Source organism: Cnephaeus nilssonii (genome assembly GCF_951640355.1).
Source record: "Cnephaeus nilssonii genome assembly, chromosome: 1".
Classification (NCBI taxonomy): Eukaryota; Metazoa; Chordata; class Mammalia; order Chiroptera; family Vespertilionidae; genus Cnephaeus; species Cnephaeus nilssonii.
In genome coordinates, this window is record NC_137072.1 from 61,956,552 (window position 1) to 61,980,774 (window position 24,223).

General features: G+C 42.0%; 1 protein-coding gene and 1 pseudogene across 9 annotated transcripts in view; one reads left to right on the top strand and one right to left on the bottom strand.

Annotated features, from left to right (window-relative positions):
* PTPN13 (protein tyrosine phosphatase non-receptor type 13) overlaps positions 1 to 18,827 on the bottom strand; it is a 199,370-nt gene extending 180,543 nt beyond the window's left edge. For all 8 annotated transcript variants that reach the window (XM_079770823.1, XM_079770825.1, XM_079770824.1 and 5 more), the window contains exon 1: positions 18,690 to 18,827. The gene's annotated coding sequence lies outside the window, so the exon portion shown is untranslated. The remainder of the gene's footprint in view (positions 1 to 18,689) is intronic.
* Positions 18,828 to 23,199: 4,372 nt separating this feature from the next.
* On the top strand, positions 23,200 to 23,795 carry LOC307092554 (cofilin-1-like; annotated as a pseudogene). The gene has a single exon. The product of its transcript is annotated as a cofilin-1-like (transcript).
* The last annotated feature ends 428 nt before the right edge of the window (positions 23,796 to 24,223 follow it).

Below are 24,223 nucleotides of genomic sequence, written 5' to 3' on the forward strand. Positions count from 1 at the left end.
TATCAACTTCAGTTAAAAGAAAATTTTCAACTTAGCAAACAAAACAGTATAAGACATCCACGTTTGCTTTTATTACTAATAGATTTTTAACTTCTCATAAAAGAATGGAGATTAACAAGTCAAAAGTGTGAGACATGTCTAATGAGGTAATTTGAGGAGGGGGGGAAATAAAATCAGAAACACGAAGATGTAGTTTATTATATAAAAACAAATTGGGGAAGCCCTGCCAGTGTGGCTCAGTGGTTGAGTGTCAACCTATGAACCAGGAGGTCCCAGATTCAATTCCGGGTCAGGGCACATGCCCAGGTTGTGAGCTCAATTCCCAGTGTGGGGCATGAAGGAGGCAACCAATCAATGATTCTCTCTCATCATTGATGTTTCTATCTCTCTCTCCCTCTCCCTTCCTCTCTGAAATCAATAAAAATATATTTTAAAAAATAGACTTTGTGTAAATTTTTTCAAAAGCAAAGAACTTTATTGCATATTAATAGGGAACATGTAAAGTTTCACTCAGTTTGGCACATTATTCATTAATGTTTCCTCCTCACTTTGGTAATATTACTGAAGAGAGCACCCCAGGGAGGGAGCCTGGAAGTAGGAATAGAAAGATGACTTACTTGTCAATCTTTGTACTTTCTAATGTTGTACAATACACATTTTACCTATTCTAAAAAATATATAATATACTTAAAAATAAGAAAACAAACTTTACCTACTATAATAATTAAAGTCTGCACAACTCATCCCCTTCTGAGAGCAATAAAACTATTTACTTAATAAGAGAACTGCATGATCATCCAAATTATTTGCATGAGACTACAACTCTTAAGTAAAAAAAAAAAAAAAAAAAGGAACTGAAAACAGTTAAGGAAAAGGGTTAATAGTGATTTTAATTTTATGCCTCAAAGAACTCTAGGATACAAATTCCACTTCTCCAAATAAGAGCAAATGTCAACCTATTATAGTGCAAATGAATTTTAAAACCATATAATAAACTAAAATTTAGGACTTTTGTAGTTCTTCTATCAGACACATACAAAGCATCTAAGTCTACTGAAAGAGTTGATTCAAATGAGAAGAAAATAAACTTTGTTAGCAGTTACCAACAGTTTGGGGTTCTGTAAATAACAGCTGTCAAACAAACCAAAGGACTTTTTTTAATGCACTAAGAATGGAATGGAGAGTTTGATCATAAATATTCTAAATTACCACAAATTCATAAGATCATTACTTCTAACCCTGAACTAAGTTATAGATGATGTTCACAATTAAAATATATAGTATGTAGTGATTAAATACACAGGCTTTGGGAACAGATAGCATAACTAGATTTAAAATGTTGGCTCTCCCACTTAACTATCTATATTATTTGGGCAAATCAGTCCAACCCTACCTGAGTTTCCTTATCTATAAAAATGGAGATAATAGTCTACTCTGAGGTTGTTTTGGAAAATTGAATTTTCACTACATTAAATAGTATATATATATATATATATATATATATATATATATATATATTTAAATACACTTTATTGATTTCAGAGAGGAAGGGAAAGATAGAAACATCAATGATGAGAGAGAATCATCGATTGACTGCCTCTTACACTCCCCTCACTGGAGATTGAGGGGAGTGCAGGCATGTGCCCAGGCATGTGCCCTGACAGGGAACTGAACCGTGACCTCCTGGTTCATAGGTCAACACTCAACCACTGAACCATGCTGGCTGGGCTTACACAGTATATTTTGAGTGTGTATTATCATTATTATTACTGAAACATACTTGTAAAACAGTAATCTAGACTCAAGTACAAGTTCTAGTTTGTCTAAAGTGTTGGCTAAGATAATTTGATGCATTATCTTCCATATTTTTTTAAATCTTCAGGCAAAATATCATAATCTGTTTCTCAACTCAACTTAACAGATTCTATATGTCATGAGTTCTTCACAAGCTAATACTTCTACTCCCAAAACAAGTTGGTTTTCCCTTACACAGTGGAACCTCTGTTCTCAAACTTAATTCATTCCAGAAGGCTGTTCGAAAAGCCATTTGTTCGAAAACCAAATCATTTTTTCCCATTGGAAATAACATAAATTTAATTAATCCTTTCCAGACCCATCTTTCATGTATACAATACATGTCTAATGTACTGTTTAATCTGTGAACAAACACTTCTTTTCCTAATTTATCGACCCACTCCTACTAGTCTTAAAGGAATCGATGAGAGAGAAACATCAATCGGCTGCCTCCTGCATATCCCCCATTGGCGATCGAGTCTGCAACCGGGCATGTGCCCTGAGCAGGAATCGAACTGCTGACCTCTCAGTTCATGGGTCAACACTCAACCACTGAGCCACACCATCCGGGCAACATTATTTCTCATAGGATGTTTTTGTTTTGTTTTTTGCTTAGATGTGGTAATATAAAAACTAATAGAAAATGAAAATTCACTATTACGTACATTTGATTAAATCCTTAATCCTTTAGATGATTTGTCCAGCAAAAACACTATTTTTAGAGGCCTACACTTAGAAGCAAGCCTACAATGAATTTTGCTGTTACTTAAAAATCAAGTAAGTGACTTTAGGCAATCCACCATTATTTGTAGATAGCCAAGAAGTTTTGTAATATGCTGTTTCAGGAATTAAAGAATAAATAAAGTCCTGAGTTGGTAAAATAATATATATTTCTGTACTGTATTTCTTACATCACACTAGGTATAGCAGGTAAAATTATCTGAATTAAAAATTGAAGCATGGGGTTCATTTCAAAACTTTTTATTTGCCAAATATAATGCTAACATCTAAGACGAGGATAGAAAATCCTTTCGTAGCCAAAACAATTTGCAGAAAACATTCCCAATTAATTTTAAATTTTAAATCCTAGTGATAACTATCAAATCCTATATAATAAAGAGCTAATATGCTAATTAGACCGAACAACAGAAAGACTGTCCGGACAATCTTTTGGGGCTGCGAGGGCCGAGGCATCGTGCCTCTAGTACTAAATAAGTATAAAGGCTGACAGTAACATCAAACACACTACTTGAGAGTCAAGATCCTTTGTCACTTTGTTCTAACAAAGTGGCAGAGAGCAGCAAATGACAAATATCTTTGACTCAATCAATAGTTAGCTTACTGAGCAAATTCAGAAAGTGCTGAATAAAATCACTTTCCACTGCTTCCCATAATCCCTGCCTCAGTGAGATTTCCTCCTTACTAGAGGCTCCATATTTCACATGACCATCACAAATTGCAATAATCTCTACACTTTTCATTTGCTGCAGATGTGGATTTAGGGCAGGGGTCTGGCCCTGCCAAGGCATTAGGGGTGAGTTAATTAAATGTTTGACCAAATACAGCAGGCCAGTTTTTAAAAAAATTTTCTTATTGATTTCAGAGAGGAAGGGAGAGAGAGAGAGAGATGGGAACATCAATAATGAGAGAGAACCATTGATTGGCTGCCTCCTGCACGCCCCCTACTCGGTATCCAGCCCACAACCCAGGTATGTACCCTTGACTGGAATCAAACCTGGGACCCTTCAGTCCGCAGGCTTACGCTTTATCCACTGAGCCAAACCAGCTGGGGCAGCAGGCTAATTTTTAAGTTGATAATTTTGTATGGCCTGCGAATGATATAAATATCCAAATGGCCCTTGGAAGAAAATAATATTCCCCACCCCTGATTTAGGCCATTGCTGTTCAAATTATTCAACTTCAAACTGGTAAGGCCTGTAAATCCTTTCTTTATCAATCTCCCTTTGCTTTCCCAACAGCAATGATTTCTGACCTTTACCTCGCTCCTAAAATATTCAATTCTTCACCTCTACCCAAATCATATTTAAAAGCAGATAATCATTTTCTAAAGATCACAGCATTAAGTGTAAATTCTCTTACAAAACTTTATTTTCATTTCTAGTCATCAGTAGGCCCACATTGATCTTTGTAGACTACCCTTCAATTTTACAGAAAAATGTTGCTTTCCTTTTGACTAAAGCTAGCAAATCTACCTAGGGCTCATTCCTTCACATCCAGACAGAGCCTCGTAAAAGGAGATGACTCTTTTTCTCTCTTCTGGCATTTCAAATCTCTTAATCTCACAGAGTCTGTTCTTTCACCATCTTTAATCTTAAACACAAAATTTCTCTAACCCATAAAATGTCATCTATTTTGCAACCAAATACCATCCTCCATTTTAATGTCCTTCCTTTTCTCCTCCTTGTCAGTGTAGTAAAATGGTTCTTTTGATGGTAAATAACATTCAACTGATCACACTGCTCTGTTACTTGTACTTTTCTTTCTTTTTAAATTTTTTAAATCGACTTTAGAGAGAGGGGAAGGGAGAAAAATTTATGCATTCATTGGTTGATTCTTGTATGTGCCCTGATGGAGGATCAAACCTGCACCTTGGTGTATCAGGACAATACTCTAACCAACTGAGCTACCAGCCAGAACCTTCTACTTTTCTTCAGTGGGCTTTCTTTGCCCCCTGTGGCATCTGGCAGTATTGGTCACATACTCCTTGACAGACTCTCCTGACACACTGTTTTTTAACATACACTTTCCCAATTCTTTTACTCTTCCTTAAAAGTTTTATTGCACTTACTTATTGTAATATACACTGAGTGGCCAGATTATTATGATCTCTGAACGCATAATAATCTGGCCACTCAATGTATGTGTGTGTGTGTGTGTGTGTGTGTGTGTGTGTGTATATTAGAGGCCCGGTGAATGAATTCATGCATGGGTGGGGTTCGGCCAGCCTGGCCAGGAGGAGGGGACATGGGTGGTTGGCCGGCCTGTCTGCTGGTCGAACTCCTGGTGGAGGGGACAATTTGCATATTAGCCTTTTATTATATAGGATATACACTGAGTGGCCAGATTATTATGCGTTCAGAGATCATAATAATCTGGCCACTCAGTGTATAATGGTTTCCTATCTTTCCTATGCCTTTTTTTGACCTAGATTTAAAATTTTTTTGTAAAAAGCATTTTTTTTTATTTTTTAGTGTTTCTCTGGACAATTCTGAACACAGAGTAGTATGTCAAAGACTGTAAGCTATGCAATTAGTTTAGACAAAAAACAAGACATTCAAAACAAAAATAAACTTATATTACTTGTAAAACATTCCTAATTGTTACTATTTCAACTATAGCCAAATAATCCTATGGATAATTTTTCTACCAATTTCCATATTTTTTCCCATATTCAAAAGGACATGGCAGATTTGCCCATTTTCTTTCCTTTAACATTTCAATCATTTTAGTCTTAAAGTAGTTTATATGTAGCTACCATGTCTAAAAAGATATTATGTATATAGCAATCTAATTAAAGCAGTCAGTGACCTAATCAAAACAATGCATACTAGAGAAGTTAGTATACATTAGGTGATAAAGAAATAAGCCATACCGTTGACTCAGTATTATTAGTCATATTTCTTAGGTTACTATTTCCCCTAATATATACAGCTGAAGAAAGAAGTGAAAGGCAAAAAGTTCTTATGAACTGAATCAGTGGGCTGTGATATGTGTAGTAATTCAGGAATAAAGCTCAGAAAACCGTATAGTAGATATTATCATTTCCATTTTCAAGATTACACTCAGAGCCCTAGCCAGTTTGGCTCAGTGGATAGAGTGTTGGCCCAAGGACTGAAGGGTCTTGGGTTCTATTCCGGTCAAGGGCACATACCTCGGTTGCAGGCCTGATCCCTGGCCCTGGTCGGGGCTTTTGTGGGAGTCAACCAATCGATGTGTCTCTCTCACATCTATGTTTCTCTATCTGTGTCTCTCCCTCTCTCTTCCACTCTTTCCAAAAATCAATGGAAAAGTATCCTTGGGTGAGGATTAACAAAAATAAAAAAGTTATTAAAATTTTTTTAAAAAAAAAAGGTTGGGCCACGCGCCCCTGGGTCTGGGTGAGGCCACGTGCCCCTGGGTCCGGGTGAAGCTAGATCCCGGGTCCGGGTGAGGCCATGTGCCCCTGGATCCGGGTGAGGCCACGCGCCCCTGGGTCTGGGAGAGGCCACGTGCCCCTGGGTCCGGGTGAGGCCACGCGCCCCTGGGTCCGGGTGAAGCTGGATCCCGGGTCCGGGTGAGGCCGTGTGCCCCTGGATCTGGGTGAGGCTGGGTCCTGGGTCCGGGTGAGGCCACGCGACCCTGGGTCTGGGAGAGGCCATGCGCTCCTGGGTCCGGGTGAGGCCACGCACCCCTGGGTCCGGGTGAAGCTGGATCCCGGGTCCGGGTGAGGCCGTGTGCCCCTGGATCCGGGTGAGGCTGGGTCCCGGGCCCAGGTAAGGCCACGCGCCCCTGGGTCCGGGTAAGGCCACGTGCCCCTGGGTCCGGGTGAAGCCTTGCCCCTGGGTCCGGCCGAGACCAAACCAGAGGGAATCGGACCTGCATTACCACCATTTGTCCGCCATCCACAGCTGAGGGGTCAGTGCCGACATGTACACATAAGGAACTGGTGGACATTGATAATGGGTCTCAAAAGAACTGTTGGTCCAGAAAGAAACTCACTACAGACTGATTCATTTGCCTGTCAGCATAACTATTATTGCTCGTCTCACATTCAGTTCTTATAAGTATATCTCTAGTGACACATGATCTCGCTCATCTAGGGGAAATGATGAACAACATAGACTGATGAACAAGAACAGAACCAGAAACAAGGAGGCATCGATCGGACTATCGGGCCTCAGAGGGAAGATAGGGGAGGGTCAGGGGAGGGGGGAGAGATCAACCAAAGGACTTGTGTGAATGCATATGAGCCTAACCAATGGTTAAGTTCAACAGGGGGTTGGGGCATCCGTGGGGAGGGGTGTGGGATGGGAATGGGGGGATGAGGACAAATATGTGACACCTTAATCAATAAAGAAAAAAAAAAAAAAAAAAAGGTTGGACACAGAGAGATTAAATGACTCCAATTGCTAAAAGAGCTAAAGGACAAACCAAAAACTACCTAAATTCAAAATCTGTATTCTTTCTACTACATTATGATTCCTAATTTATGCTTGAATTTAAATAAACAAATCATGATACTACCTAGATTCAGTTTTCACGAACGCTAACATTTAAGAACGAAAATAAATACAATAATTTTCTCTTGTTAAAGGTTAACAATAACTCAATTTAATGTTTCAATGGTAGGTTGAATACTGATTTTTTAAATTGTATAAATGAGCCATATTATTTCAAGGAATTAAGTATCAAACCATGCAAAAGTATAAAGGTACCAAACACTAGTAATCTTAATGGTCATGAATCAGTCTCCACGGAAAGTGAATCCAGTCTCTTAAATATCCTCTAGGTCAGGGGTGCAGAATGTCCAGCCTTCGGGCCATATAAGGCCTGCAAAATCATTTGGTCTGGTCCTGCCAAGGGATTACGGGTGAGTTAATTAAATGTTTGACCAAATATAGCAGGCTAATTTTTAAATTGATGTTATAAATATCCAAATGGCCCTTGACAGAAAAAGATTCCCCACCCCTACTCTAGGTAAAGCCACTTTAATCAGCATCATTTATGCGTTAGATATCAAGTGGGAAGTCAATAACACCAAACCCCTTAACTGTGCATATTACAACCAAATTCCACTAAACTGGAAACAAATGGAGATCAGATATTAAGAAGTCTGGAGAGAAAATAATTGGATCCCTAATATTTCCTCTCTTTAATTAGTTTTGGGACAGCCAAGTTCCCAGCAAAAAATTACAATTCCCAGCTTCAAATTACTCAACTTCAAACTGATGAGGCCAGGAAGCCCTTTATCACTCTCCCTCTACTTTACCAACAGCAATGATTTCTGACTTTTACCTTGCTCCTAAAGCTTCCAATTCTTCACCACTCCCCAAACCATACTTAAAAACAGATAATCTTGCCTCCTCCATCAGCACTTTCTGAAGTGCTTCCCTTAAATGTAGGGGTGGCCAATACAAACAGAAGTCATTGGATAAGGCTCTCGAGAAAATTCTTTAAAAGGATCTGACTCAGCTGGAAGGCACACCCTTTTTGCCATTTTCCCAATTTCTTCCATATTTTTCTGCCTGGAAGGACATTCTGAACAGAATGCTAGGAGCCATTTGGTGACTATGAGGCCATCCTGAGGATGAAAGCCATGTACTGAGGAGGCCAAGAAGAACAATAAAAGATGTCTTGGTCAGCTCTGGAGTATTATGCCTGGACTTTACTAGTATATGTTAGAAGGAAAAATAAATCTCTACCTTCTTTTAGTCCATTGATATGCTAGGTCTCTTGTATTAGCAACCCAATGTAATTTCTAACTGGAAGAAGCAGAACAAATCATTGCAATGGTCTTGGATAGGGCACCACACAACGAATATCTCAAGCAGCATTTTCCAAATCAGTGCTCCTATTATGAAACACTAGAGGCCTGGTGCACAAAATTTGTGCATGGTGGGGGAGGGTCCCTCAGCCTGGCCTGGACCCTCTCCAATCCGGGACCCCTCAGGGGATGTCCCGCTGCCGGTTTAGGCCTGATCCCACGGGGACATCCCTCTGGCAATCCAGGACCGCTGGCTCCTAACCGCTCACCTGCCTGCCTGCCTGATTGCCCCTAACCACTCTGCCTGCTGGCCTGACCGCCCCTAACCACCTCTGCCTTGGCCCCTGCCACTGTGGCGGCTTTGTCTGGAAGGAATTCGGACATCCAGAAGATGTCCAGTTGACCTGGTGTAATTAGCATATTACCCTTTTATTAGTATAGATTATTAGTATAGATGTTAAAAGATGTACTATGAATTCTGTAGTTAAATTGTCAAATAACGGAAAAGTGATATATTTGATATCATCTTGGAGATTCACAAGGTATGTTAAGATATCAATGGTTCTAAAGTGTACACAGTATCTGTTGGGAAATGTGCCACAAATACTTTATATAGAATTTTAGGTTATGATACACAACACTTACTCCCAGAGGCACAGAAACCTAAGATTCACAAACATTAAATAACAGCTCTGTTTTTGTGACACTGTGACCGTGTACAGTTAAATATACTAGAATTTATAAGTTTGGGAGTGTTACCTTTCAAAATAGACACTTTGGGAGGATATATACCCATGTCCTCGGTGATTCTCTCTCATCATTGATGTTTCTATCTCTTTTCCTCTCCCTTCCTCTCTGAAATCAATACACATACATTAAAAAATCACTCCTTTTACTTTATAATCATTTTTCATTTTTTAAAATATATATTTTTTATTGATTTCAGAAAGGAAGGGAGAGAGATAGAAACATCATTGATGAGAGAGAATCATTGATTGGCTGCCTCCTGCACACCACCTACTGGGGATCAAGCCCACAACCCTGCATGTGCCCTGACCGGAATCGAACTGTGACCTCCTGGTTCATAGGTTAACACTCAACCACTGAACCACACCGATCAGGCAATGATTTTTAATTTTATTCAAATTATACTCCTTAACTATTCACCTTTCTAAAATATGAATAAATGCATTATTTAATTGAATTAGACTTACTCTCAAAGAACACATGTGCCACTAGAAAAGATAGTCAAAACAACATGTCATATGCTCTAAAAGTAACTCCAAAACAGGAGATGTACAGTTCTTAAAATGAATAGCTTGCCCTAGCCGGTTTGGCTCAGTGGATAGAGCGTCGGCCTTTGGACTGAGGGGTCCCCAGTTTGATTCCGGCCAAGGGCACATGCCTGGGTTGCAGCTCGATCCCCTCTAGGGGTCATGCAGGAGACCGCCAATCAATGATTCTCTCTCATCATTGATGTTTCTATCTCTCCCTCTTCCTTCCTCTCTGAAATCAATAAAGAAATATATATATTTTTAAAATGAATAGCTTGAAGAGGACATTTATTTTCCAGGAAATGTGTGAAAATCAGGCACACACTACATATATCAACGAGCCCAAGTAACGAGTAGAAGAAACATGTAGCCCAAGGAACAGAGTAGGTCCATAACTTTGCAACAAACAATCACATTTAAGTTCATTTATTACCTTTACCCAGTGTGTTAAAAAAAATTAACTGATAAATCAAATACTAGTACTAGTATATACCAAAAATAATAATAGCTAATATTTATAAAATACTTGGTATGCACTAGGCACTACTGTAAATGTTTTACATGTATTAACTCATTTGGTCCTTACAACAATCTCATGAAAGAAGACTGGTTAGCCCTGGCTTCGTAGCTTAGTTGGTTAAGAGTGTTGTCCCGATGCACCAAGGTTTCAGGTTTGGCCTCAGTCAGGGTACATACAAGAATCAACCAGTGAATGCATAAGTGGGTGAAACAACAAATCCATGTTTCTCTCTCTCTCTAAAAATCAACAAAAATATATTTTTTAAAAAGAAGACTGGTATTATCTTTATTTTGCAGATGAAGAAACTAAATAAAGTACAGTGAGGTTAAGAAACTTGCACAAGGTCAGAGAGTTGGTAAATCTAAGTGGGAATCAAAACCCAGGCAGCTTGGATCCAGAGTCTTGTCTCTAAATGCCATGCTATATTGTCTCTCTAAATAAAACAGGAGTGGTCAACACCATGCACAGCTGCATCTAAAAACAATTCATACAGCTCGGCCAGTGTGGCCCAGTGGTTGAACGTCAACCCATAAACCAGGAAGTCACAGTTCCATTCCAGGTCAGGACATGTACCCGGGTTGCAGGCTTGACCCCCAGAAGGGGGCATGCAAGAAGCAGCCAATCAATGATTCTCTCATCATTGATGTTTCTATCTTTCTCTCCCTCTCCCTTCCTCTCTGAAGTCAATAAAACCATATTTAAAAAAACAATGCATATATATTCAGATAGTTACCCACATGTTTATAAAGTTTTCCAAGTTTACATGTTATTTAATTTTCTCTTCACAGCTGTTCTGTGTCACTATGTCCTATCAATACATCGATTTACTTGGCATGAACTCAGATAATTAAAGCTATGTAGCCACAGGCTATTCCATTTATCTGCTGTCTTGAAAATCTGTCTTCTCTGTGAATCACCAGTGCTTAGTAAAGTGCCTGTAAGAAAATGGGAATTCACTGTATCCTATCTAATAAAAGAGTAATATGCAAATTGACCATCACTCCAACACAGAAGATGGCTGCCCCTATGTGGTCAAAGATGGCTGCCCCCATGTGGACACAAGATGGCCAGCAGGGGAGGGCAGTTGGAAGGGACCAGGCCTGAAAGGGAGGGCAGTTGTGGGCGATCAGGCCATCAGGGGAGGGCAGTTGGCAGGGACCAGGCCTGCAAGGGAGGGAAGTTGGGGGCGATCAAGCCTGCAGGGGAGGGCAGTTAGGGGTGACCAGGCCAGCAGAGGGAAGTTGTGGGCGACCGGGCCTACAGGGAATGGCAGTTGGGGGGGACCCAGGCCTGCAGGAGAGAGCAGTTGGGAGGGACCAGGCCTGCAGGGGAGGGCAGTTAGGGGTGACCAGGCCTGCAGGGGAGGGCAGTTAGGGCCAAACAGGCTGGCAGGGGAGTGATTAGGGGGTGATCAGGCTGGCAGGCAGAAGCGATTAGGGGCAATCAGGAAGGTAGGCAGGCGAGCAGTTGGGAGCCAGCAGTCCTGGGTTGTGAGAGGGATGACCGACTGCCAGTCAAACATCCCTTGAGGAGTCCCAGATTGGAGAAGGTGCAGGCTGGGCTGAGGGACACACACCCCTGTGCACGAATTTCGTGCACCAGGCCTCTAGTATTTACAGAATACAGAACAATTAAAAAGGGAGCTGGGCATCAGAATGTGGACAGATCAGACCAGATTCATCACTGAAGTCAACTGGTTTGGCTCACCAAAAATGAGTCATTAGTATCCTGTGAGGTGGAGGAACAATATTATCCATTTTTCAATTAAATCTTAGTATGTCAATACAATCTTGAAATCCCTTTGTAGTTAGAAATCTTCATGCACTAACAAACACACTGGGAAAGATTCAGATAAAAATTTTTAAAACAGCTCAGTTTGGTTTTCAGTTACAATGGGTGTGATATATTATGTGACCACATTAAAATATTTTATTTGAGTTGAAGGAAATCCCCATTAAGTTTAATGATAGAGAACAATATATTTTAGATTTTTTTTATTTTAATGATAAGAATGATAAAACTATAAACATTGGAGGATAAGTGAAGTAACAGTATTGCTGGGTACTATAATTTTTTATTCATTTCCATACACCTCAAAGCAGTGCCAGAATTTCAAAGTATATCTAGTTTTGATTTGATAATTGAATATTCCTGGACTAAAGTCTCTATTATATTTATTATTTTTTTAATGATTAGGTTTTGGGTGTTTTTTTTTTTTTTTTTTTGTGGTTTTTTTTTGTTCGTTTGTTTTTAACAAAACAGCTATTCCAGCTTTCAAGTGCAGCTACAAGGATACATTTTAGCTTAAGTAAATTTTCACATAGCACATAGAAAACTGAGATGTGTTACATTTCAATCATTGTCTCAAGCTCATTCCTTAAGCTAAGAATAAGAAGCTATCATCAGAATAAAATTAAAACAGATTGTGTAAAGAATGAAATTAATCAACATTATGTTGAAATAATACCGTGTAACTACATCTCAGCATAAATCAAGAAAATGAAAGACAAAGAGGAAATGAATCTATTATTCAGAACCTTACATTAAGAGAAATTCCTGTACCAAAACACTAATTATTTCTTTTCACTTCAAAAACTGAATTACATTATATTTTCCAGAAGAGATATTTGACTACACTAAGACCTAAAACAATTAATCATCCCTTAATAGTTTAAATGTTTATTTTAAAAATTATATTTTCTAGAAAACGTGTTTAATATTTAAGCAGTGCTAAGAAAAACAAAATTTCTTTTTAAAAAATTTTCCAGATTATATCTTTCTTCAAAAACCACCGATTTTGAATATTTTCACCACATTCTCAGGTTATACAGTCAACCTTAATGTAGGTTATTCAACCAGAATATCTCATTTTTGTTCCACGGACTACATTAGAACCAAGTGGAAAAGCATTAATACATGAAAGTGATATTGTATACAAACCATTCCATCAGGCATCCTTTAAAAAAACCCCACACAAACCCACAACATTCTGGATGCAAATCTGTCTTATGTGAGTAGATAAGAAAGCATGTTTATGTAAAAAGAAATGCACCACCTACCAATAAGGGAAAAACTAAAGAAAGAATACTTTTAACTTAAGACAACTGGTTTCCATTTCTACTCAGAACACACTAAATCAATAGAGAAAACTTCAATTTTTTTTTACATGTTTAAGGAGGAGTTGCAGGTGAGATAAACTACACAGTACAGTTTCTTCTAAACTATGCATCAGTAATTAATACCATTAAAACATCATTAAAATTCAAAACATACTTCTAGTTTCCAACCATTTCAAATTGTTTAGAAACCTCATTCGTGTTGAAGGGGATGTTTTCCCATATGGGAAAAAAATAAAGTCTCTTGTGCATCTGCACGTTCATGTTAAAACTAATAAGATGACTTTCTGTTGAAAAATTGATCATATCAGATGAACTAAGAGTCTCCATTTATAAAAGTCAAAAGAACCTTCACCAGATTAAAAACAACAACCTTGAATCAAATTTCCAACACTTGAGTTGAAATGATGACTTTCTCTATTTCCAGACCAGAAACTGACAGCATACACGAGGGAAATTTTAAACTCTTGGTTAGATTCAGAGCATTCTGATATAAATAATAAACACAAAGACACTAAAGTTTCTCCTCTCTGTTAAGTTTTTAAAAAGGAAAACCTTACAACTAGGTACAACACACTGAAGAAAGAGGTAATGTGAACATCGAAAATGTGGCATTTCCCCTTACTTAAAAAACAACTATCAAAAATACATAATTTTAAATTATAAATTTATATGTGAATGATGAGAAATTAGAATACAAATTTTAAAATCTATAGGTAATAAAGAATTTTCTGTAATGATATCCAATACAGTAGCTACAAGTGGCTATTGAGCATTTAAAATACAGCTGGTGTTGCTCAGCGGTTGAGTATTGACCTATGAACCAGAAGGTCACGATTCAATTCCTGGTCAGGGCATATGCCCGGGTTGCGTGCTCCATCCTCAGTGTGGGGCATGCAGGAGGCAGCTGATCCATGATTCTCTCTCATTGTTGATGTTTCTGTCTCTCTATCCCTCTCCCTTCCTCTCTGAAGTCAATAAAAATATATTATTAAAAAAATTAAAAATTAAAAAAATATGGCTAGCAGGAATAAGGAACTATTATAAATTGTTATCTCGTTAATTTAAATATAGCCACTTGTGGCTGAAACTACTACACTGGACAGTGCAGCTCTAAGAAACTAGAGGGAAATATCTGCATCTTAAATTCTGATTCCATTCCAACAGTAAAAAGTCCTATAGATGGGCATATACATCGATGCTTCTGAGACATTAAGTTTATTTCTAAAGAAATACTTGTGATTTATATAGAAGAAAGAACTATAATTCAATATAAAAATGTTGCTGCATTGGTGGGAATCCAGTTTTCTAATACTGACCTTCTAGGGAGGACTAGAATATTGGTTCACAGGTTGGCTCCATGTTTAAATTCTTAGCGAAGTTCCAAAAATATGGATGCATCGGTGTCACTCCCTGCACCCCTATCCCCTCTCCCCCAAGATTCTGATTTAATTGGTCTGGGTTGAATCTTAGGCATAAAGATATTTCAAAGCTACTCAGGTGATTCTAACGTGCAGGCACTTTAATAGAAATAAAATAGGAAACTGTTTATTAGGCATAGATGTAGTATGCAGCCAAAGACATTTCTTTGCTTGTAGATATACTCACTCATTTCTTACAATGAGTATGAAACTCTTTAACTTAGGCCATTTAAAGGCCTATGTTAATTTACTCATTAAAAGCTAACTTAATTTTCAAATTAAAAGAGAAAGGTTTTCAGAGAAAAATTGGGAAATCCAGAGCAAGGAACCGTCACCCTTCCCCATCAGCACTAATCCTTTCCTGAGACCCAATATCTTTTGTCCTTTTTCAGGTCCCTACCTTGTAAAGTGACACTAACACAAATGAGTCACACTTGGTTATACCAGAGGCCAGACAGAATACCGTCAATGCACTATTCTAATTAATAGTACAACGTATATGCCAAAGTAAGAATATGTTGACAGGAATAACTCCTAAATGCACTGACTTGGAGTATGGTAGTGTTTCTTTTAATTTCAAATGGTATTAATTATCCGTATTTTCCGGCGTATAAGACAACCTTTTAACCCAGGAAAATATTCTCAAAAGTCGGGGGTATTATACGCCAGAAAATACGGTATTTACAATTTAGAATTAAAGTGAGTTATTGCCAAATGATGGGTGGGTTACAGTACAATATAATTACACCACAAAAAAATGTTTTGTAGTTTATTTAAAAATTACAAACTTGCCCTAGCCAGTTTGGCTTAGTGGATAGAGTGTCAGCCTGCGGACTGAAGGGTCCCAGGTTCGATTCCGGTCAAGGGCACATAACTGGGTTGTGGGCTCAATCCCCAGTAGGAGGCGTGCAGAAGGCAGCCTATCAATGATTCTCTCTCATCATTAATGTTTCTATCTCCCTCTCCCTCTCCCTGCCTCTCTAAAATCAATAAAAATAAAAATTACAAACTGTCAAAAAAGCATAAGAAGCAGTGGCAGCTTATCCCCAATAGTCTTTGTTGTAATCACCCGAGGATACTTTTTTTCCATTGATTTTTGAGAGAGAGAGACAGACAGAGACAGAGACAGAGATAGAGATAGAGATAGAGATAGAGAAACATCGATGTTAGATGAGAGAAGTCAATTCGTTGCCTCCTGAACTCCCCCTAATGGGGGCTGTGGTTGGACCTGCAACCCAGGTACATGCCCTTGACTGGGAATCAAACCCGTGAGCAGTGTGCAGGCCGACACTCTAACCACTGAGCAAACCAGCCAGGGGGCCAATAGTCCTTTTCTCCACTATGTTTGGAGCTGGGCAATAAGATGAGCTGGAAATATACATATAGAACTGATATAGGAGAAGCTACAATGCTCTTCCACTAATCCTCAATCAATTAAAAGTGAAATAAAGCAATGATTTGACCTATTTTTCTTTTTTTTAAATATATTTTTATTGATTTCAGAGAGGAAGGGAGAGGGAGAGAGAGAAACATCAATGATGAGAGAGAATCATTGATCAACTGCCTCCTGCACACCCCCCACTATGGATCAAGCCCGCAACCTGGGCATGTGCCCTTGACTGGAATTGAACCTGGGACCCTTCAGTCGCCAGGCCGACACTCTATCCACTGAGCCAAACCAGCTAAGGTTGACCTGTTTTTTTAATAATAAAGAAAGAACACATAAATTCCATTCATTTAAATATTGACACCTATCTTCTACCTAAAAACTGATTAACAATTCTCAAATTCACATCCTGAATTTATGAGGAATATCTACAGAAAAAGATAATGTAAGGTATTTACAACTTTTGACTCCTCTCATAGATGGTATAGAAATCTATCCTTGCCCTAGCCAGTCTGGCACAGTGGGTAGAGAGTTGGCCCTCGGACTGAATGGTCCCAGGCTCGATTCCGGTCAAGGGCACCTACTTCCGTTGCAGGTTCCTCGGCCCTGGCCAAGCCGTGTGCAGGAGGCAACCAATTCATGTGTCTCTCTCAAAGGATGTTTCTCTCTGTCTCACCCTCTTCCTTCCACTCTCTCTAAAAATCAATGGAGCCCTAACTGGTTTGGCTCTGTGGATAGAGCGTCTGCACGCGGATTGAAGGGTCCCAGGTTTGATTCCGATCAAGGGCATGTACCTTGGTTGCAAGCTCCATCCCCAGTAGGGGGCGTGCAGACGGCAGTTGATCGGTGTTTCTCTCTCATAGATGTTTCTCTCTCTCTCTCTCCCCTTTCCTCTCTGTAAAAATCAACAAAAAATATGTTTAAAAATAATAAAATAAAAATCAATGGAAAAATATCCTTGGATGAGGAGTAACCAAACAAACAAAAAAGACATCTATCCTTTAAATTGACACTGGTTTCAATGGTTTGTGTATATTGTGTGTTACTTGTGACATGAAAAGCTATTTATAAGAATTTTTTGAGGGTGGTGGTCACCCTCCAAAAAATAAGTAGGCTTTACATTAAAGTTAAAATTTTGGTGGGACAAATGTAAATGCAAAAGACAGTCCTTCATAATGGTAAAGGAAGTCATAATTCTCCAATTGAAAAAGTGAAGAACACTATAAATTAGTCTCTTTTTCTTAATAACTAACCCTAGTTACCTTTCTATTTTTAATTCCCGCTTCCATCCTGCCCTCTCCCCCACACATACTCCCACAAAGGCTCTACAACGAAGTTAGAACACAATGTTATGAAAAAGTATAATAAATTTAGGATTGCATGACAAAGCATTCAATTCGCTCTTGTATGAATGCACTGAGTCAATATATGCATGCATTTCATTTTAAAATGCTAATGACATTAAAACGAGAAATAATTTGTATCATAGCCCTACCACAAGCGACCAATGAGCATGAAGCAAGTTTTCACTTGAACCCTGAGAACCTAGTCATAAAGAATTTGAGAAAATACCAACGCTTGTTTCATAATACAGCGACATTTATCCTCCTCCCTCTCCCCCCCCCCCCTCCATCCTTTAGTAAACTCTGCAGATACAAATTTTAAAATCTTGCTAATTAGTTGCCAGCGCCCCGTCAACCAACAGCTCAGGTGTCCCACATTTTGTTTAGGTCCCCGCCTTGAAAACAAACCCGATTGCCCCATTTTCTGAGAGGTAAACTCAGCTCCCGGCAGCTCCCTATGAAGTCACCGCGTTTGTTGTTTCAAAGATGCAATTAAACGAAAATGACACAAGGCTGTCTTAGAGATCAGCAGGACGTGTGTGGGGGTGTCCATCGCATCTACAGGCCAATGAAACCCGTATTGCTTGCTGTAAGTCTATTTTAGCGGTCATATTTCCCCCCATCTCCCCTCCTCCCCTCCTCCAATAGATTCACAACAGTAGGAAATGAAACTTCCTAAGAACTTGCTCGACTTGACCAAACTTTAGCTTTCCAGCTTTCCCTACTACAGGATCCTGTAATCAGCGGAGGGGGAGGGGGGTGACTCGCGCACGAAGAAGAAAAGCAATAAAAGAGCTTGCACCAGGCAGTGTCTCTCCCTCTGCCCCCGCGGCCCCCGTCCCCACCCCCCCCCACCCCCCCCCCACCACCCCACCCCCTCTCCCCCAGCCCTTACATATACACATTCTTCGGGGCGGCCTCTCGCCGCACCAGGTCCACAGTCATTTGCAGAAATTGGAAACAGACTCCGGGAGCCCTTCCCTTAGCACGCGCGGAGCGGAGCTGCCCTAGCCCGACGGGACAACGTCACTCCCGATCACCCCACGGCCGCTCACTCGCCCCATGGGGGTTGCATTCCCCAGAATCCGGCTCTCCGCCGCGGAGGAGGTGGATTTACCTAATGCAAAATGAAATGTCCATCTCATCCCCTTCCCTATCCCGACTCGAACGTACAGAAACACCCCGCCACGGAAACCAAAGAAAAGTTTCTCCCAGCAGGGCAGCAGAGGAGTTGGTTTTTAGGGGGCTGGGGCCAAGGCAAAGGGAAGAGAAAGAGGGCGAGCGGTGTCCTTGGCTGTGTGTGCCCTTCTGCCCAGGCAGCCCGGAGCCCGGGGCCGCCCCGGTCCTTACCGGCTCGGCGGGAGACCCGGTCCAGCTACTGGAGCGCGCGGCGGGGACGCGGCGTCGGGGCGGGCCGCCGGCAGCCGCCGCGGGCGCGGAGAGCCACCACCTCTTCTCCCCGGAGCGGGTGCGGGCGAGGGCCGACGGAGGTGGAGACGGAGCCTGGGGAGGGGGCGAAGAGGAGCAGCATCTCCTCCTCCGCCTCCCCGCCTCGGAAACGCCCCTCCGGCGGCGACCCCGGCCGGCCGCCCCGCCGGACCCGGGAGCGCTCGCGCAGCCTCTCGCCCTCCGGTGCCCGGCGCGCCTCCGAGGGCTTTGCCAAACCCGTCAGGCGCGGGGCGGCGGCTCCACGCCGACAGCCGGCTCCGAGCGCGGCCGCGGCGGCCGAGGCGGACCCGGGAGCCGAGGCGGGCTGCTCGCCAGCACGGCGGTCTCCGGGGGCCGAGATCACCGTGTGTCACCCTCGCCGCGCCGCGGCCGCGAGAGGTAGTCGCCCAACTCGGGCTCCACCTCGGGCGGCCGGGCCGGCCCCGCCCCCGTCCCTGTCACTCAACCCTTCCGGGGCTCCTGGAGGGCCGCGGGTCTCTTGCCCCGGCGCTTCCCTCGGCCTGATTGGCCCACCCGGCCTTCAGCCCCGCCTTCTCCCTAGGGACGAGGTCGCCGGGGAGACCGGCGCTCGGGTTCTCATGACAACCGGTGCCTGGGGCCTGGCTCTCGCGTCCTTCTTCTAGCCAGGAGCTCAGGTTGATGGCCTCGCGCAGGGTTCTCAGCCCCTGCAGTCCGGACTCCGAACTGTAGGCCAAGTTGAGAACGTACCAGACCGCCCCCGCGCTTCCAACTTCAGACACAGACCTGGGAGGCTCTGGGGAGTGCGAGGGAGAGAGAAATGCCTCCCTGAGTGCTCTTCCCCCATCGTCCTAAAGAACCCCTCCCCCCTCGCCCTCTCTGGCCTGCAGCCTGGTTTCCAAATTCTCACCGGGCGGATCTGGCTTTGAAAGGGTGAGGAGGAGGAGGAGGAGGAGAGAGATAAAGGGCAGGGCTGTGCCCGTTCCCTGCAGCCATATAGCCTCTTGGAAATGGCGGGGTCAAGAAAAACAGCTCCGTGAGTTTTCCCACAGCTGTAAAGTGATCTTAAAGGTGTGGTGGCAGCGCTTGTCAACCCCAAATGCCCTCTGGAAAACGCTAATGCTCATATTTTTTAAAAGAGTTTGTAAGTTTTTGCCCTGTTATTTTTCAGTCTGAAACTAAAACAATCTTAAAATTTAAAAATTTAAGTAAAACATTTAACGTAATCTATATCTATATATTATATATAAAACCCTAATATGCAAATAGACAGAACTGCAGAACAACCCTGCAGAAAAACCGAACAACTGGTCACTATGAGGTGTGCTGACAACCAGGGGGTGTGCACGGAACATGGCAAGCATCAGCCATGGCAGGATGGTGGAGCAGCTGAGCGGGGTGGCACCAGACCAAGGCAGGGCACAGGTCGCTATCATCTGGGTGAGCCTCTGGTGGTTACTGAAAATTCTTTGCTCCCACACGCCTTGGTCCCATTGGTGCTCGCATCTACTGCCAGAACCTGGCGCCGGTCCCAATCGCTCTGCGCCATCAGAGGGTTCAAGCGGCGACTGCCTGCCCTGATCGCCCCTGAAGGCTTCTCCACCTCCCCCTGCTCCTGAGGGGCGATCGGGGCAGCAGCCGCTGCTTGCACCTGCTGACAGCGGCAGGAGTGGGGCTGCAGGGCAGACAAGGGCGGGGGAAGGGAGGCACGGTGGGAGGGGCCGGGCAGGGGTGTGGAGGATGGGCCGAGATCCACCCCTGTGCCCACCACGGCCTCGTGGCCCACAGTTCCTTTCAAGGTGCACGAGTTCATGCACTGAGCCCCTAATCAAATAAAATAAAAACCATCCATTTTTTTATGTAGGGACTACACATTACAACGTGGCAAAGGTATGTCCTAGCAGCTATCGCACTCCTGCAAGCTAAAAGATTTGGGTTTCAGCAATTTACAAGGTAGTTCTGCCGAATTCATGAGAAAATGGTATCTTGTCATTTGAGTTTCAATTGTTTGGTTTTTATTCTCAGATATCAAAGCTAACCTGGTCCATTTTGGGGGTAAATGCAGTCTTGGACCTTTAGTGTTGGGCCCTAGGCAAATCTAAACTTCCTGGTTGGCTCCAAAATGGAGAGATCTGAGACAAAGAGCTGCAATCCTAGGTTCCCTAGCCCCTGAGGCTGATGTACATGTATGATGAATGAGGGAATTAATAGTAATGGTTTACCTTTGGCGAGCATTTGCATTTGCATTATCTCATTTACTAAATGAACAACTGTGATGGATGTCTTCAGTGAAATATGCCTTGCAAGTATGCAGTGAATGTCCTTACTCACAGTGCTAAACACAATGAGAAATGCCCAGCAGAGTTTTAAGATAAGGTCCCTGCCCTCAAGGAGCTAACCTCAAAGCCTAAAAAAGAAAACTAGCTACTCTTTGAAACAATTTGAGAACAATTATAGCTAGAATGTACAGCCAAACTTTAAATACAGTAGCAAATGAAAGTCTGTGGTATGTGGAATAAACTGGATTAGCCAGATTATGGGAGAAGGAAATTTAAACTGGGTTTTGAAGTAGGTGGTGGGATAAATGAATCAAAGATGAGGAAAGACAGTTGCAAGAAAGAATATAAAACTGGAGAGCAGCAGCAGGAATACAGTGCTGGAAGTAAATAACAGCGAGGAGACCTGAACTGGAGAGAGGAAGGCTTGGTATTCATTTCCCAGCCCTGCTCCATTTTCTGAAATAGGAGTTTTTGTATGTTCTGGTTCAGGTGTCAGGCTGAAAAGATAGAGAGGGTGAGGTACGTTTGTGGGAATAAAAACCTTCATGGAACATCTGCCTCTGTTTGCCACTGAAAGTTCATATATTTATTGGAAGGGAAAGCAATGTCCATAATACTTGGAATAGCTTGGAATTTATGTCAGAAAGAAGGTATAAAGAGTATGGTGTTGGAAATTGTTACAAAAATAGACAAACTACAGTGTTGTAAGCATCTTTCTTTTTTTTTTTCTTTCTTGTTTTTTATCACATTATTTTAAAAATTAACATATCTGAAATTGAGATGTATCTTACAAGGGTAAGATTCAAGAGTATCTTAGCATCATGCTGTTCAATCGGCTGTAATTATTTTTATCTTAGTCGACATAAATGTGACTTACAATCAATAGCTTCTTAGATTCAATATCACATAGTATATTGAACCAGGAGGTTACAGTTCATCGATTCCCAGTTGGGGAACATGCCCGGGTTGCGGGCTCAATCCACAGTGTGGGGTGTGCAGGAAGCAGCCGATCAATGATTCTCTCTTATCATTGATGTTTCTATCTCTCTCTCCCTCTCCCAAATAAATAATTTTTAAAGAGTAATAAAAAACACATAGTGTTAAATATGAAATTATCTATAAAACCTTGAAATGGAAATGAAAAATAAGCATTTGGATATATCAATTTAGACATCAGAAGAGAGACTTGAGCTAGATTTAGAAATGTGGGGCCACACTGTGAATGAGATTCCTTTGGGGGGAGTATAAAGACCAGAGGATCAAGGTTGCAGTTCTAAGAAATCTCAACAAGTAGAAGTTGAGAAAGAAAAGCTAACAAGGACTCGTATTTGTTCTGCGTTTATTGTGTCCATGTAATAAACACCTAAACCTGTAGAGAATTTTTATGAGTTTGAGTCCAAACTGATGACAATTGCTGGGAAGCAAGATCTGAAATACTCTCCTTGTCTTTCTTTTTTTATTCAAGGTCATTTCAACTGGTTGCCTTCAAAGCTTTTTCACCAACAATCCTTCAGTTTTGTATGTTTTTTTTTTTAAATGGCTATGATACCAAAACCTGATAAAGAGTACACAAAGGAGAAATCTACTGGTTAATCGCCTTTCAGATATAACATAAAATTAAAATACAATATTAACAAATAGAACCTAGAACTACATTACAAATGATATGCCAATTGGCCTTTGCCAATCTAATAGGTACAAAATCTCGTTCCAGGAATAATTTTCAATTCTATTATGAGTACCTTTTTTAAAAATATATTTTTTATTGATTTTTTTTACAGAGAGGAAGGGAGAGGGAGAGTTAGAAACATCGATGAGAGAAAAACATCGATCAGCTGCCTCCTGCACACTCCCTACTGGGGATGTGCCCGCAACCAAGGTACATGCCCTTGACTGGAATCGAACCTGGGACCCTTCAGTCCCCAGGCCGACGCTCTAGCCACTGAGCCAAACCAGTTAGAGCATGAGTATCTTTTTGTATGCTTACAAGACGTTTTATTTTCTGCTACCAAAAATATTCTCCCATGTTTTCTTCTAGAACTTTTAGGGCTTTGTTTTTTTTGCTCCCCCCCCCTTTTTTTTTTTATTTACATGGAATTTATTTGGGTGGTAGCAACAGCTACCCAGCTGTTCCCAAAACCTTAAAAGAACTTGTAAATTTCACTATATAAAATATGAAGCTTCTACATGGTAATAAAAACAATCATGGGTTCAGTCGGATCCCGCAGCAGCTGCCGCAGCGCTCATCCTTCCAGGAGCTTCTTGCTCTCTCCTTTAGCTTTCCGAAACATGTCTCTGATGGAGTCACCAAAGTGTTCCATGACATGAAGGTAACGGAAGTCCTCGCCACCAGAGGAGGTGAAGAAGCACAAGAAGGTGGTGCTCTTCTGCCTGAGTGAAGACAAGAACATCATTCTGGAAGAGGGCAAGGAGACCCTGGTAGGTGATGTGGGCCAGACAGTAGACGCCCCTACGCCACCTTCGTCAAGATACTGCCGGGCAAAGACTGACGCTAAGCCCTGGAGGATGCAACCTCTGAGACCAAGGAGAGCAAGAAGGAGGACCTGGCGTTTATCTTCTGGGCCCCTGAGTCTGCGCCTCTTAAGAGCAAAAGGATCTATGCCAGCTCCAAGGATGCCATCAAGAAGAAGCTGACGGGGATCAAGCATGAATTACAGGCAAACTGCTCCAGGAGGTCAAGGACCGCTGCCCTCTGGCAGGGAAGCTGGGGGGCAGTGCTGTCATCTCCCCGGAGGGCAAGCCCTTGTGAGCCCCCTCCAGCCCCCTGCCTGGAGCATCTGGCAGCCCCAGACCTCCCTGTGTGGGGGAGGGGAGGGTTGCAGGCTGCCCCTCTTCTGCCAGACCCGAGGGGCTTGGGGGTCCCAGCAGCGGGAGGGCAATCCCTTCGCCCAGTTGCCAAACAGCCCCCCACCCCCTGGACCTTCCTTCTCTCTCCACCCCTGACGGTTCTGGCCTTCCCAAACTGCTTTTGATCTTCTGATTCCTCTTGGGTTGAAACAGACCAAGTCCTCCCCATCCCAGGCACCCCATTTTTGGAGAGGGCCTGTATCCTTTTTAACGACACCCCTAATTGCAACCTGTTCCTCCCCCCACCACCTTTCCCATGCTGCCAACTTCTAACCGCAATAGTGACTCTGTGCTTGTCTGTCCAGTTCTGTGTATAAATGGAATGTTGTG